The 11537-nt window shown below is 29.6% G+C and overlaps 1 long non-coding RNA gene across 1 annotated transcript; it reads left to right on the plus strand.

Annotated features, from left to right (window-relative positions):
* Positions 1-3201: 3201 nt before the first annotated feature.
* Positions 3202-9404, plus strand: LOC111200632. The gene is made up of 3 exons (XR_007317497.1): positions 3202-4970; positions 5066-6047; positions 6130-9404. It is a non-coding gene; the product is annotated as an uncharacterized LOC111200632 (long non-coding RNA).
* The last annotated feature ends 2133 nt before the right edge of the window (positions 9405-11537 follow it).

Genomic DNA, 11537 nt, shown 5'->3' on the forward strand with positions numbered 1-11537 from the left:
TTTTTCGAAGAGGCAGTTGAACAGACGGTTTTCATGAAGGAAACACAAGTGAAGAAGGAACGTGCAGTTCGATGAAGGTAGATTACAAAGTTCACGAGTTTGTTATTCTTTTTGCCGGAAAAGACACAATAGATTCTCAGAACATCAACAACAAACTCGGTGTCAAGTATTATCTGAATCTTTTCCTGGTGGACGAAGAGGATCGTTGTTACACCAAGCAGCAATAAATGACGTTGTACAGGCTCAAGGAGGAGACATTTTGATGTTTACAGAAAGAAAAGAACAAATAAGAATCTTTCAGAACTTTGTAAAGCGTTTTTCTTAAGATTTATTTTTCCTTTATGCAATTGGTTGGAGACTTGGAGTCGTGAAAGTTAAACAGTGTAAGTTTGTTCAATAATTTAGAAGTATATAATTTTTGCTTAAGTTATCAACAATTACTTTTGTTTTGTAAGTTTTTTACTATTGCAAGTACAAGCTACATATGATGATTAATTTCAGTTATTTTATCCAACTTAATACTTATGGTTCACTCTCTACTTACACAAACACTGATTTTTTTTATTCCAAGGTAAAACAGATAATAATATGATACTTCAATATGATGAACCATGGAGATTATATGAGTAATATTGAGGTTTGTACATAGCGACACTGTGAACCCCCCCTTACCAGCCCCAAGACTAAATATTATAACCAGAATTTCCATTAGTGAGCATGATTGAAGGCAATCATTACATATCAATTAAAATTCATAAATTGTCAATCTTTTCTAAGAAAATCAACTACATTCTTTGGATTTTCTTAGGAAAAACATACAGCTAGCTATTAGAGAATATTATTATATTTTTAATAGTTTGTTTTTCTGCATGAAAACAAAAGTATTTGACATAAATTCAGGATTTGTTTAATGTACATCACTTTTAGATTTCAATTGTTCGTCATTTCACCACTGCCTTAAGAACGAATTGATATACATTTTCGTATCACCAAATAATAAATAATCAATATTAAAATTTTAAAATATACATTGGTTAATTTTAACTTCCAAATAAGAAATAATCAATATTTTTTTTATATTGGCTAATTTTAACGTAAAAATAATGTTTGAATTACATGTTAATCTAACCATATATTTATAAAATTCAAATAAATGAGATAAAAGAATAATTGAATTTCAACTGAAGCTTAATTTATTTTCTTATTCAATTTTTTTAACCAAGTTATATGTATTTTGACAATGAAAGAAAAAAGTTTGAACTTTAATAATTTTAAAACTCTAGTCACCAAAACCAATACAAAATAGCAATTTTTTCTAATAATTTATATAACATTTTCAGTCTAAGTGTAAAATATGTAGTCAAATACAGATTCCATAATAAACTAATTAAATTAAAATAAAGGAAAGAAATCCGGTCGTAGACCGAAAAAATCTCTAGTTAGATTAAAAGAAAGTAAAGAAACTTAAGAGAGTACAACGAATTGAGATAAACATCTATTTAAAGTTTGTATATTGATTATGTGAATTTACTTATTTAAATATTTTATATTCGTATTTATACTAGTTTTAAAATTTGTTATTTCTTTTCCTTTTAGGCAAACACCTTCCCCCCTCCCCCCCCCCCCCCCACACACACACACACACTTTCCAATTGTCGATCTTGATCACAAATCTATCTTCTTTGCACCTCGATGACCACATTCGTTTGGCCTAATGAATATTGGCGTTTTACTTGTGTCTAGAGATTTGAGATATTTTCGAATTAACAACCACATAATTAGAAGCTATCGTTGGCACGAGCAAAAGAAGATACACAAATTGCTTGAGGAAAGAAAACTACATATGTTTCATGATGAACATAGTTTTTTTTTTTGAAAAAGTGTGATGAACATAGTTGTAATTCAAATATATCATATTTAGAAGACAAGTAATATAAAGGATTTTTTTTGAAAGAGAGGCAAACGTGAGCCATTTAGGCTTAATTTTTTAGAGACGCTACGAAGATCCAAAACAAATAATTTATTAAGGACAGACGAAAATGTATTAAGAAGTTTGATTAACAATTTAACATCAATTATTAAACATGTCTTCCACTAGTAGAATTTTTCGAATAAATACTAGACAATCTTGGAGTAGTCAAGAAATAACCAAAGTTCAAAAGTTCATAATCCAGGGCAAGGATGTTACATCAACCCATGACAATAAAACTATGAAAGAATTCTCAAAAAGCAAACTAGAGGTTGCTTTAAAAAGAAGATGACTAGGACGGAATTGGACCAATCTGTAAGAATAAAGATGGTAAAAGGAATACGTTATACGTTATATTGGGTCCGATAAATTGAAGGAATCTATTAGTGGATTTGTTTTTAAAAATGTTATGTCTCTTTCCATGCAAAAATAAGATAAAGGCTCTCGTTATTCCTTCATACAAAAAGACATCCAATAATCCAATTTCTTCCTTTGGTCTTTTCAAATATTCTTTTCACTCTAAATTATTGTAGCCTTTTTTTCGTAGGTCCGGTTCATGCACAGACACGCACAACATATAAACGCTCAGACCTTAGACCATGTGAAATATTCGTTAAAGAATATATAGTGTGTTTAAACTACATTTCTCTTTAATACATCGGCTTAAACTTCAAAGTATATTAATCTCAAAGAATGGTTATACCTTGGGTTATAAACACCTCTTATCACGTGAACTTTCCGATATTCGCAAGTTATATCTGAGAGATGTCAAATATATCTAATCTATTAATTTAAGATTCTATTTTTAATCTACTGTATAAAGGTTATCATTAATCTAATTGAGTTTTAGTAATCTAAATATAATATACTCAACTCTATTAATTTGGTTATTCTCATTACGTTTTATTAAACTTGCGAATATGTCAGTTAGCATCAAAATTGTTCCTAAAATTAACCAAATTACAAATATAATACATATTGTAGGCAAAAATAATAAGTAGATGTATTATAAGAATTGCAAGATTATAGGGATATTATAGGCACTAAAATATGTTAAAAATGGTATGTTTTGATTTGTGTCGCCAACTGGATTTAAATTTTATTCCTTTTCGTAAGTTTGCTCTGTTTGCTCTTTGAGATATGCAATGTTGAATTTTCTAAAATTGTGTACACGTGACGTGAGATCAACACACTAAATGAGAATAAAATACAAGAGTCAAAAAGAGATTTAAAAAAAAAAATTCTTAAAAAATGAATCAAGAAAAAACTAATTAAATAGTAAAAATTAAAAATTAATTATGAAATATTATATTTTAATAAAAATTGAAAATACATTAATTATATGTTGATTTCTATTGAACCGGGTTTTGAAATTGAACTGGATCACCGGTTTTACCGGTTTTTAGCCGGTTTCACCGGTTTTTCTCAAATCCGGGTTTTAAACCGAACTGGACTCGGTTTTTTTAATGAGTCACGGTCGGACCGGTTCAATCGGCCGGTCTGATCCGATTTTCAAAACCTTGAATAATATCATACGTGATATTAGCTAAATGATACAGAGAAACATATATTTAATTTTTATATATTTTTATATTATAGTTATAATTTTTCAGTTTTTATATTTTTTCCACATTCAAGAAACCTACATAATTGTCGCATTACACGCAGTGCTCGGCAAAAATCATCTTACGTCATTCACACGGATACAAAGCTACATATTTGGTTTTTACAGTCGTGATTGAATTTGTTATGTTGCTGCGAAGAAGAAAAAAAAATCCTACATAATTGACTACTTAATGTCCATTCAAAATGATATACAGTATAAAACAATACATGACATGTTAAATAAATTGATTATAATGTTAGATTATCATTTAGTTACATTTATATAATTTTAATTTAATTTTATAATTATAATTATAAGAAAATTAAATAAATATATCACTATATATTATTTATAAAAATATTACAAATCAGTACAATACATATTAATCTTACAATGACTATTTTTTAAAATTAAAATTATAATATTTGTTAAATTATGATTACACATTGTAATACGGATTAGCACATAATTTTAATTTTATGATAAATATATTTAAACAATTTTATAATAAATTACTTTTCACGAGTATCTCAAAATAAATGTATCTAATAAATTTTTTAAAGTAAATTACATACACAAATTTAAACATAATTATGCACAAAACTTAATAATATGTACAGCATGTATAAAATTATAATTTTTATTAAATAAAATTTTATAAGTAAATATAATAAGTCTGTGCATAGAAATGAGGGTTAGAATCTAGTTTTATTATATAGTAGATGAATGTTCGGTTTCGTATCAAAGAGCAAAGCTCAATAAACTCTACAGGTTTATCAATTTATATTTATATATATGCAAACATAATAAAAGCACACATACTACTACATGGCTCATATCACATATACAGAGAACTTGAGCTCGATGATAACCAGATAAACATGAATATATGTGTCGGTATGGAACACATTATAATATATTGGATTGATCTCCATATAGTTTTCATTAAAAATATAACAATATCTATAATAATAATTTGAGGTTTTCTATCACCTCAGCCCTCCACGTCCTTCTTTTTGATGTGGGCATTTGTCGCCACGTGTCGGCTCTTAACTGGTTACGTCTTTTTTTTCTTTCCCATTTCTCTTTTGGACTCTGGCGTTTTCTCTTTTGGGCTCTGGTGTTTTCTTATTTGTTCAATGATCGCAGTCCATCTGAACGCCTAGGGTTTCGACGTCTCATCTTTGTCTTCGTCTTCTACCTTTTCACATCGGCCGCGAGACCACGCAGCGATTCGAGGCTGTTCAGTATGCCTAACGCCTCCGATTTCAATAACTTTGCAGCTCGCCTCCAACCTATGCTGCTGTTTCAGAGCATTCATATATTTAAAATCAAACTACTGCTGAGCTCTTTATTGGTCATTTGGACAATTCTGAGGCTGAGGACAGTTGCAAGGTTTAGTTTTTGCAATCCTTTTGTTTATTTTTCTTTTGGTACTGTTCCTTGAAGAAGTAATATGTTTTCCAACAAGTCGATTCTGTCTTGTCTAGGCAATTTTTGCTTACCTATCATCTTGGTAAGAGACCGATATCAAGATCTTATAAATGTAAAGTACAGAACTTTCTCAGCTGTTGTGGGACCCTTAGTCATCGTTGAAAGAGCGAAGGTATACACATTGATACGAGAAGATTTGCCATTGATATATTGAATTAAAGCTTTGCTATATAGATTCAATGTCCTCAATAACTTATTTTCTTTTTGTTTCAGGTTTTTGAAAAAATTGGCACCGTTCAATCCACTGGAGAGGTATTTACTATGAAAGTCTCTTCTTTTAAACACTTATAATGTTTTGTTTAACCTTCGATATTTCTGGTGAGTGTTGATTGTGTTCATTGTCTGATCTCTAAAACAAAACAAAAAAGTTGTTGTTGTTTTGAGTTGTGTCGGTAATACTTATAGGAAGCTGAATCAACCCCAGTGAAAGAACTTACCCTGAAGAAATGATTTGTCGCTTTGTTGTTACTTTTTATATTTTATAAAACACAAAACAAAAAAGTTGTTGTTGTTTTGAGTTGTGTTGGTAATACTTATAGGAAGCTGAATCAACCCCAGTCAAAGAACTTACCCGGAAGAAATGATTTGTCGCTTTGTTGTTACTTTTTATATTTTATAAAACATGTCCACCCATCAGTGTCGCTTTGTTGACACCGCAGGCATAGTGCCAAGATCAGTGTATATATCTAGGAAGTCTTCTTCTGCAGCTGCGTTGACTGCAACTGTGGCTAAAGAACCTGAAACTGGTGAGTTTTGCATTGTAATTTCTGAATTGATGAATTGTTCCTCACAATGAAGTTTACAAGTAACCTAGACTTTGTAGTTTCAATAAACAGAGATGGCCTCTGTTGATGATGTTATTTCTATGTTTTGACTATGACTAAATGCCATCTTACTCTTTAACAGGCTGGTGCTTTGATGGTTGATAATAGATTAGGTTGCGTTCACGAGTTTGACAACCTGAATATCAAAAACCAGGTCAGTGATCATCAATTAGTATAGAGAATTAGTTTCCTGGAATGTTGCTAACTTGAGATTAATGTTACATTTGGGGACTAAGGCTGCTATTCGAGAAGCCATGGAGCAGCCACAATAACCACCTTTCTGTGCGTAGATCCGTCTACTCTCCATGCTCGAGGAATATAACTTATCAGGCAGTCAAGAGAGGAAGAACACCGAGACCTATGGGTGTGTACTTATCTTCATTCCATCAGAAAGTTTTGGCCAATATAATATTTTCAAGCTATAGGTTTCTGCATGTTAAAAGATCTGATGAAGCTCCAGGAAACAGCTCATAGCAGAATGCACCAACCAAAGACTTTCCTGGAATGTCAACTGGTGCAGGTGGTGCTGCAACCAACGAAGACTTTCCTTGAGAGCCAGAATACACCAGATTCTTAAACCTAACAAGAAAGCCAATCAGCGCTAGATAGTGGACCTATACCCACCGGTAATTTAGTCTTATAATAAACATTAACTAATATATCATCATAGTGAGTATACATCATCATCTTGGATTGTTACTTTATTTTGGAGTTAATCTCTTGTGGATTTATTCTAATTCCTTTAATCACAAATATTCATGTAGCATCTCAAAGGATCCTTCAGCAGAGGACTTGAAATTGTTGGCGTACAAGTTTAAGAGCAATCTGTTAATGAAGCAGTATAATTTCAGATTACTTGGCATCCAAGTTAAGAAGTTTTGTACTATATTTAGCGAACTTACCTTATGAATTTTTTTTTCAATCTGCTTCTGGAGATTTCTAACTCCTGCTTCTCTGCAGTAGTTTTCTATCAAGAAAAGAAGAGCTGCGTCGCTCACATCAACCTGTTCAGGCTTAATGCCACATTTTCTATGTGCAGTTTTCACCAAATTGTCTCTAGAAATATATTTTATTTGACCACAGTCCGCTGCAAGAAAATAAGTTGAACATCCACACATAGCTTGACAAACAAGCACCCAACAAGGGAAAAAATTTAACAACATAATTTACAACTACAACAAAGGATCACGATGGACAGTCCAAAATATTAACACCTAAACAAAACTTAGTAAGCCAATGCTGCATACGACGGCCTAGGTGATACAACCAATTAAACATTATGAAAATATAATTACAGTTTATCTATTTAAAATATTACATATAAATTAAACTCAAAAGAATCAAACTACCGAATACTTTTTTTATCCGAAGTAATTAAAAGTATACCAAGAACATTTTAATCTAAAATATCTAAAATTTATCCAAATGATCTGATATTTTAATTGAAAAATACAAAAAACTATGATTTACCGAATTATCCAAAATTGCACAAAAAAAACAAACCAAAACAGAACTGAAGTAGACCCAAAATGTATTGGATATTAGTCAGTTTCTACCATTTTTAAATAAATAGGAACAAAACCAAAATAGTAAAACTAAAATTTATAAATAACCAAACAGTTCCTCTTTAGAACCGAAAAACCATAAATCAAAATACCAAAAACCGAAAAAATAAATCGAAATCGAGCTAAAACCTGAATACCATAGAGGCAACCAAAATGTTTCAGGTGGCATTTAGACAAACTGAAATACTTGAAAATATAGTTGGCCGAACCATACCTGAACCAATCAGGTTGTAGTTTTAGTGTAAACTCACCCGCCCGTAGGGCGGGCCAACCACTAGTTATTATTATATTATGCGGATATTTTATATAGTTGAGAAATCCATGAGAAACTATTGGATCAATTTTAACAGATTTAGGGGTTGTAGTAGGAGCTAAATTAATAATGATTGTTAGTATTTTAAAATTATATAGTTATTGTTTAATAAATTCTAACATTCTTAATTAAATCAAGTACTATTGGTTTGTAGATTTTTAAATGACATATAAAAATCATTGTCACTCAAAAAGTTTAAGTTCTGTAATTCTATCAAAATTTAGTGTTATTGAAACTTCAATTCTTACCATTTTAACTCATAAAGCAAAATTTTCAAAATATTACATATATCTTTAAGATTCTTAAAATTACTGTAGTAGAATAATTATATCTGCTTTTTAAATATGAATAACTCTTTGATACTCTTTATAAATTTAACAAATCTTTTGATTCTTAAAATAGATCACCTCTACCTAAATTCATCTCCAACTAAACCCTCTCCCCACCCCCTCTCTTAACTACTTGTGATACCTATATAATACAATAATATATATTTTCTTTGTTTCTAAGAGATAAATATTTTTCTATTTTACATATATTAAGAAAACACATGAAGTTTGATGATAAATATATTATTTTCTGGGATTAAATATTTTTGATTTAAAAGAAATATCAAAAATATTTTGTTGTAAAAAAATTATCTTATAATTTTATAGATTGCAAGAAATTCATGTGTATACATATCATTTAGTGAAGCTGCGCTAACTTGTTAAACTTATTAAATTTTCCATTACTATTATTATAAGACTTTCCAAAAACTAATCAGTTATACATAATTCTATCATTATATCATGACCACTGAAGAATACAGTAAAAAGTATGGGTACGAATAGTGACAAGGGAACGGTGAGGAAAAATACATTATCTAACGTTCCTAAAACAAATCACCATTCACAAGGAATAATAATTCCTCTCATTCCTTTTCATTCCTTTTTTTGTAGAGAATTAAAGAACAAAATTATTCTTTGTTAAATTTGATAAGGAAAAACAATTTCTTTTCATTCCTGCTATTTTATTCCCGTACATTTCTTTTTTATTTGTTCATCTTGTTTCTTGAATTGTCACCTATATTTGTTTATACTGATAGAAAGATGAAAGCCACATTTATCCTGATCTTCTTTGGAATGGCCCAGATCATGAGAACAAAAACCAAAAAAAATGGAGAGAGATTTCTAGTCATGGAAAGAACACTACTCAAAACAAAATAATCGTTTTACACTTTTAAATGGCAAACTAGAGTTTGATCCGTTCATCCGCAAAAGTATTTGTTTAATAGAATAAACATATGAAATTAATGTAATTGTTTCACAAAAATATGTACGTATAGATGTTTGTTCGATTATAACATATAAAAATTTTGACAGATCGATAGTTTTTAATTGTCTATAATATTTTGATTACTCATATTTGAGTTAGATATAAAACTAATCAAAATGATATGTTATCTAGCATATTCGTCAATTAATATTTTTTAACTATAGTAACCATTTTGATGTATTTAGTTATAAATTAAAATACCAATTATTATATTTATAATATTAATAAATACATTTCCAAAACAAAATGTATTTACGTTTTAATAAGGCATATAGATAGACCAAATAAAGTTTATATATATGTTGTAAGTAAATTTCCAAAAGAAAATGTATATATAATTTTTTAAGTTTTTTTAGAGAATAATCTAATAAAATAAATAATTTTTGGTTAATTAATTAAGTTTGGTAAATTTGAGAAGAGAATAATCTAATGATACAATTAATTAATTAATAATTATTAATTCAGTGGCATAAGTTGGTAAATATTATATTAAGTAAAAGTCATTTTTAAAAAGTATTTCAGTTTTAATAATTTTGATATATTCAAGTTCTCACGTCAAAAAAATAAAATGGTTAATTTCGTTATTACGTTTAATAAAGTATTATGTAATTTAAATTATATAATTTAAAAGAATTAATGAATAATCTTCTACAATTATGTTTAACATCTATATTATTATATAATAATCATAGATAAAAAATTCCATAACCTGATATATTTAATTATTATCTAAATGGTTAAACATTTATTTACTATTAAGTATTAACATAACTTATTAATAATATGTATATATATTAAGTTGCATATACTATTATTTTATAGCACTTAATTTATCTTCACATTAAGCATGCTGATATGTTATATTAAACTATAAATGCATGCAATTTTACTGATTTTTTAAATTAATAATATTATTTACATTTTCATGCTTTCATTGCCAGCAAAATGCCTACTAGTTCCCTTTATTGATCGCTTTTAGGATAATCACAACAGCGACTTGAAATAAATTTGATAAAAAACTCTTGAGTTATACAATTTTTAAACTGAGATGAAAAACAAGACAAACAAAAACAGAGAAATATGTTATTCTTTTTTCCTTTTTCTAAAAAGAGGAATCGAAGAGGAAGATCAGCTTTACAAAGTGGAATATGCAAAAGAATGATTGAAGTCCAAGTGATAAAGTTGTCTTTAATTTTGAGCTATCATTCAACTCAACTACTTTTGCTTTTCACTAGATTTATCAATTATTTAGCTAGATTCATACAGATAAATGGTATATCCAAAGAGACTTACAATTTAGAGAAGTCGTCTCAAATAGTTTCGAAACAAAATTTTGTTTTCAAACTACTCGTGTACCTTTTTTTATCATCAACATAGGCAGGCTCAGTTAAGATTATGCAAACCGAACATGTAACTTTGTGTCTATATGAATCACAAAAGACAGTTACTTCCGAGCACTGCGTGCCTGACTGTTCGTCCATATATTTTGAATTCGGGGTACTGAAACTCTTTTTCATGATCTGAATATCTTCCAAATAAGTTGCAAAGACAGGTCATTTTTTTGGTTCTGAAACTATTTTCACCAATTGAGAATAATCCGTTACAAATGCTACGTGAAACTGTCTTAGATTCCTCATGCTTTCCATGACCTAGATGAGGACTTCTAATTCCAAGTGAAGGAGTGAAAGGCTCGCTCTTGTGTTTGTTGCCTGATCAAATCCTTCTAATGTACTATATCAACCTTGTCCCGAGTAATTGGCTTGATCTTTCCATGACCGCAAAACACCATCCTCCCGGTATATGAGGTAATGTTGTCAACTCCACCTCTCTAGTTTGGGTGATCCGTTGTGTTAAATATGTTTGTGCCTTAATCAAAAGTGTTGATTCAGTTTCTGCCAATTGGAAAGTATCTTGCAGGTCGATATCTATGTTTCTGAAAATCTTGTTGTTTTCCTTTTCCATATCTACCATAAAATCCATACAAACTGATAGTTATCCAATGGTGGTAAAACCCTTAAAAATGATCCATATTTGGAAAATTGATTAAGTAGGAAAATTAACTGGATTCAGTGGAATTTTTGAAAGCCTATACTTGGATAGCCGGGAACATTAAAAATATATAATTTATTGATTCTTCTTCTGCTTCACATGTTCATATTGTGTATCACCTTGTATCCCACTCCCACATGTTTTTTTTTACCGATAAACATCTTGAGACCATTTGCCATAAAAATGCTTAATTTTGGGTGGACAACATATTTTCTAAGAAAATATCTTTAAAGGAGTGACATTTGGTCCATACACCAGAAGCACCCTTCTTATATCAGAGTACACTCGCTCCATTTTTGGTGAAATGTCATCCATCTTTATCGACCACCTCGGTCCGACTCAATGGTATACTTTCTCTAATCTTCACGACATCTGGATCCACCAAAGCCCGAATTGTGTG

This window comes from Brassica napus, chromosome A10 (genome assembly GCF_020379485.1).
Source record: "Brassica napus cultivar Da-Ae chromosome A10, Da-Ae, whole genome shotgun sequence".
Classification (NCBI taxonomy): domain Eukaryota; kingdom Viridiplantae; phylum Streptophyta; class Magnoliopsida; order Brassicales; family Brassicaceae; genus Brassica; species Brassica napus.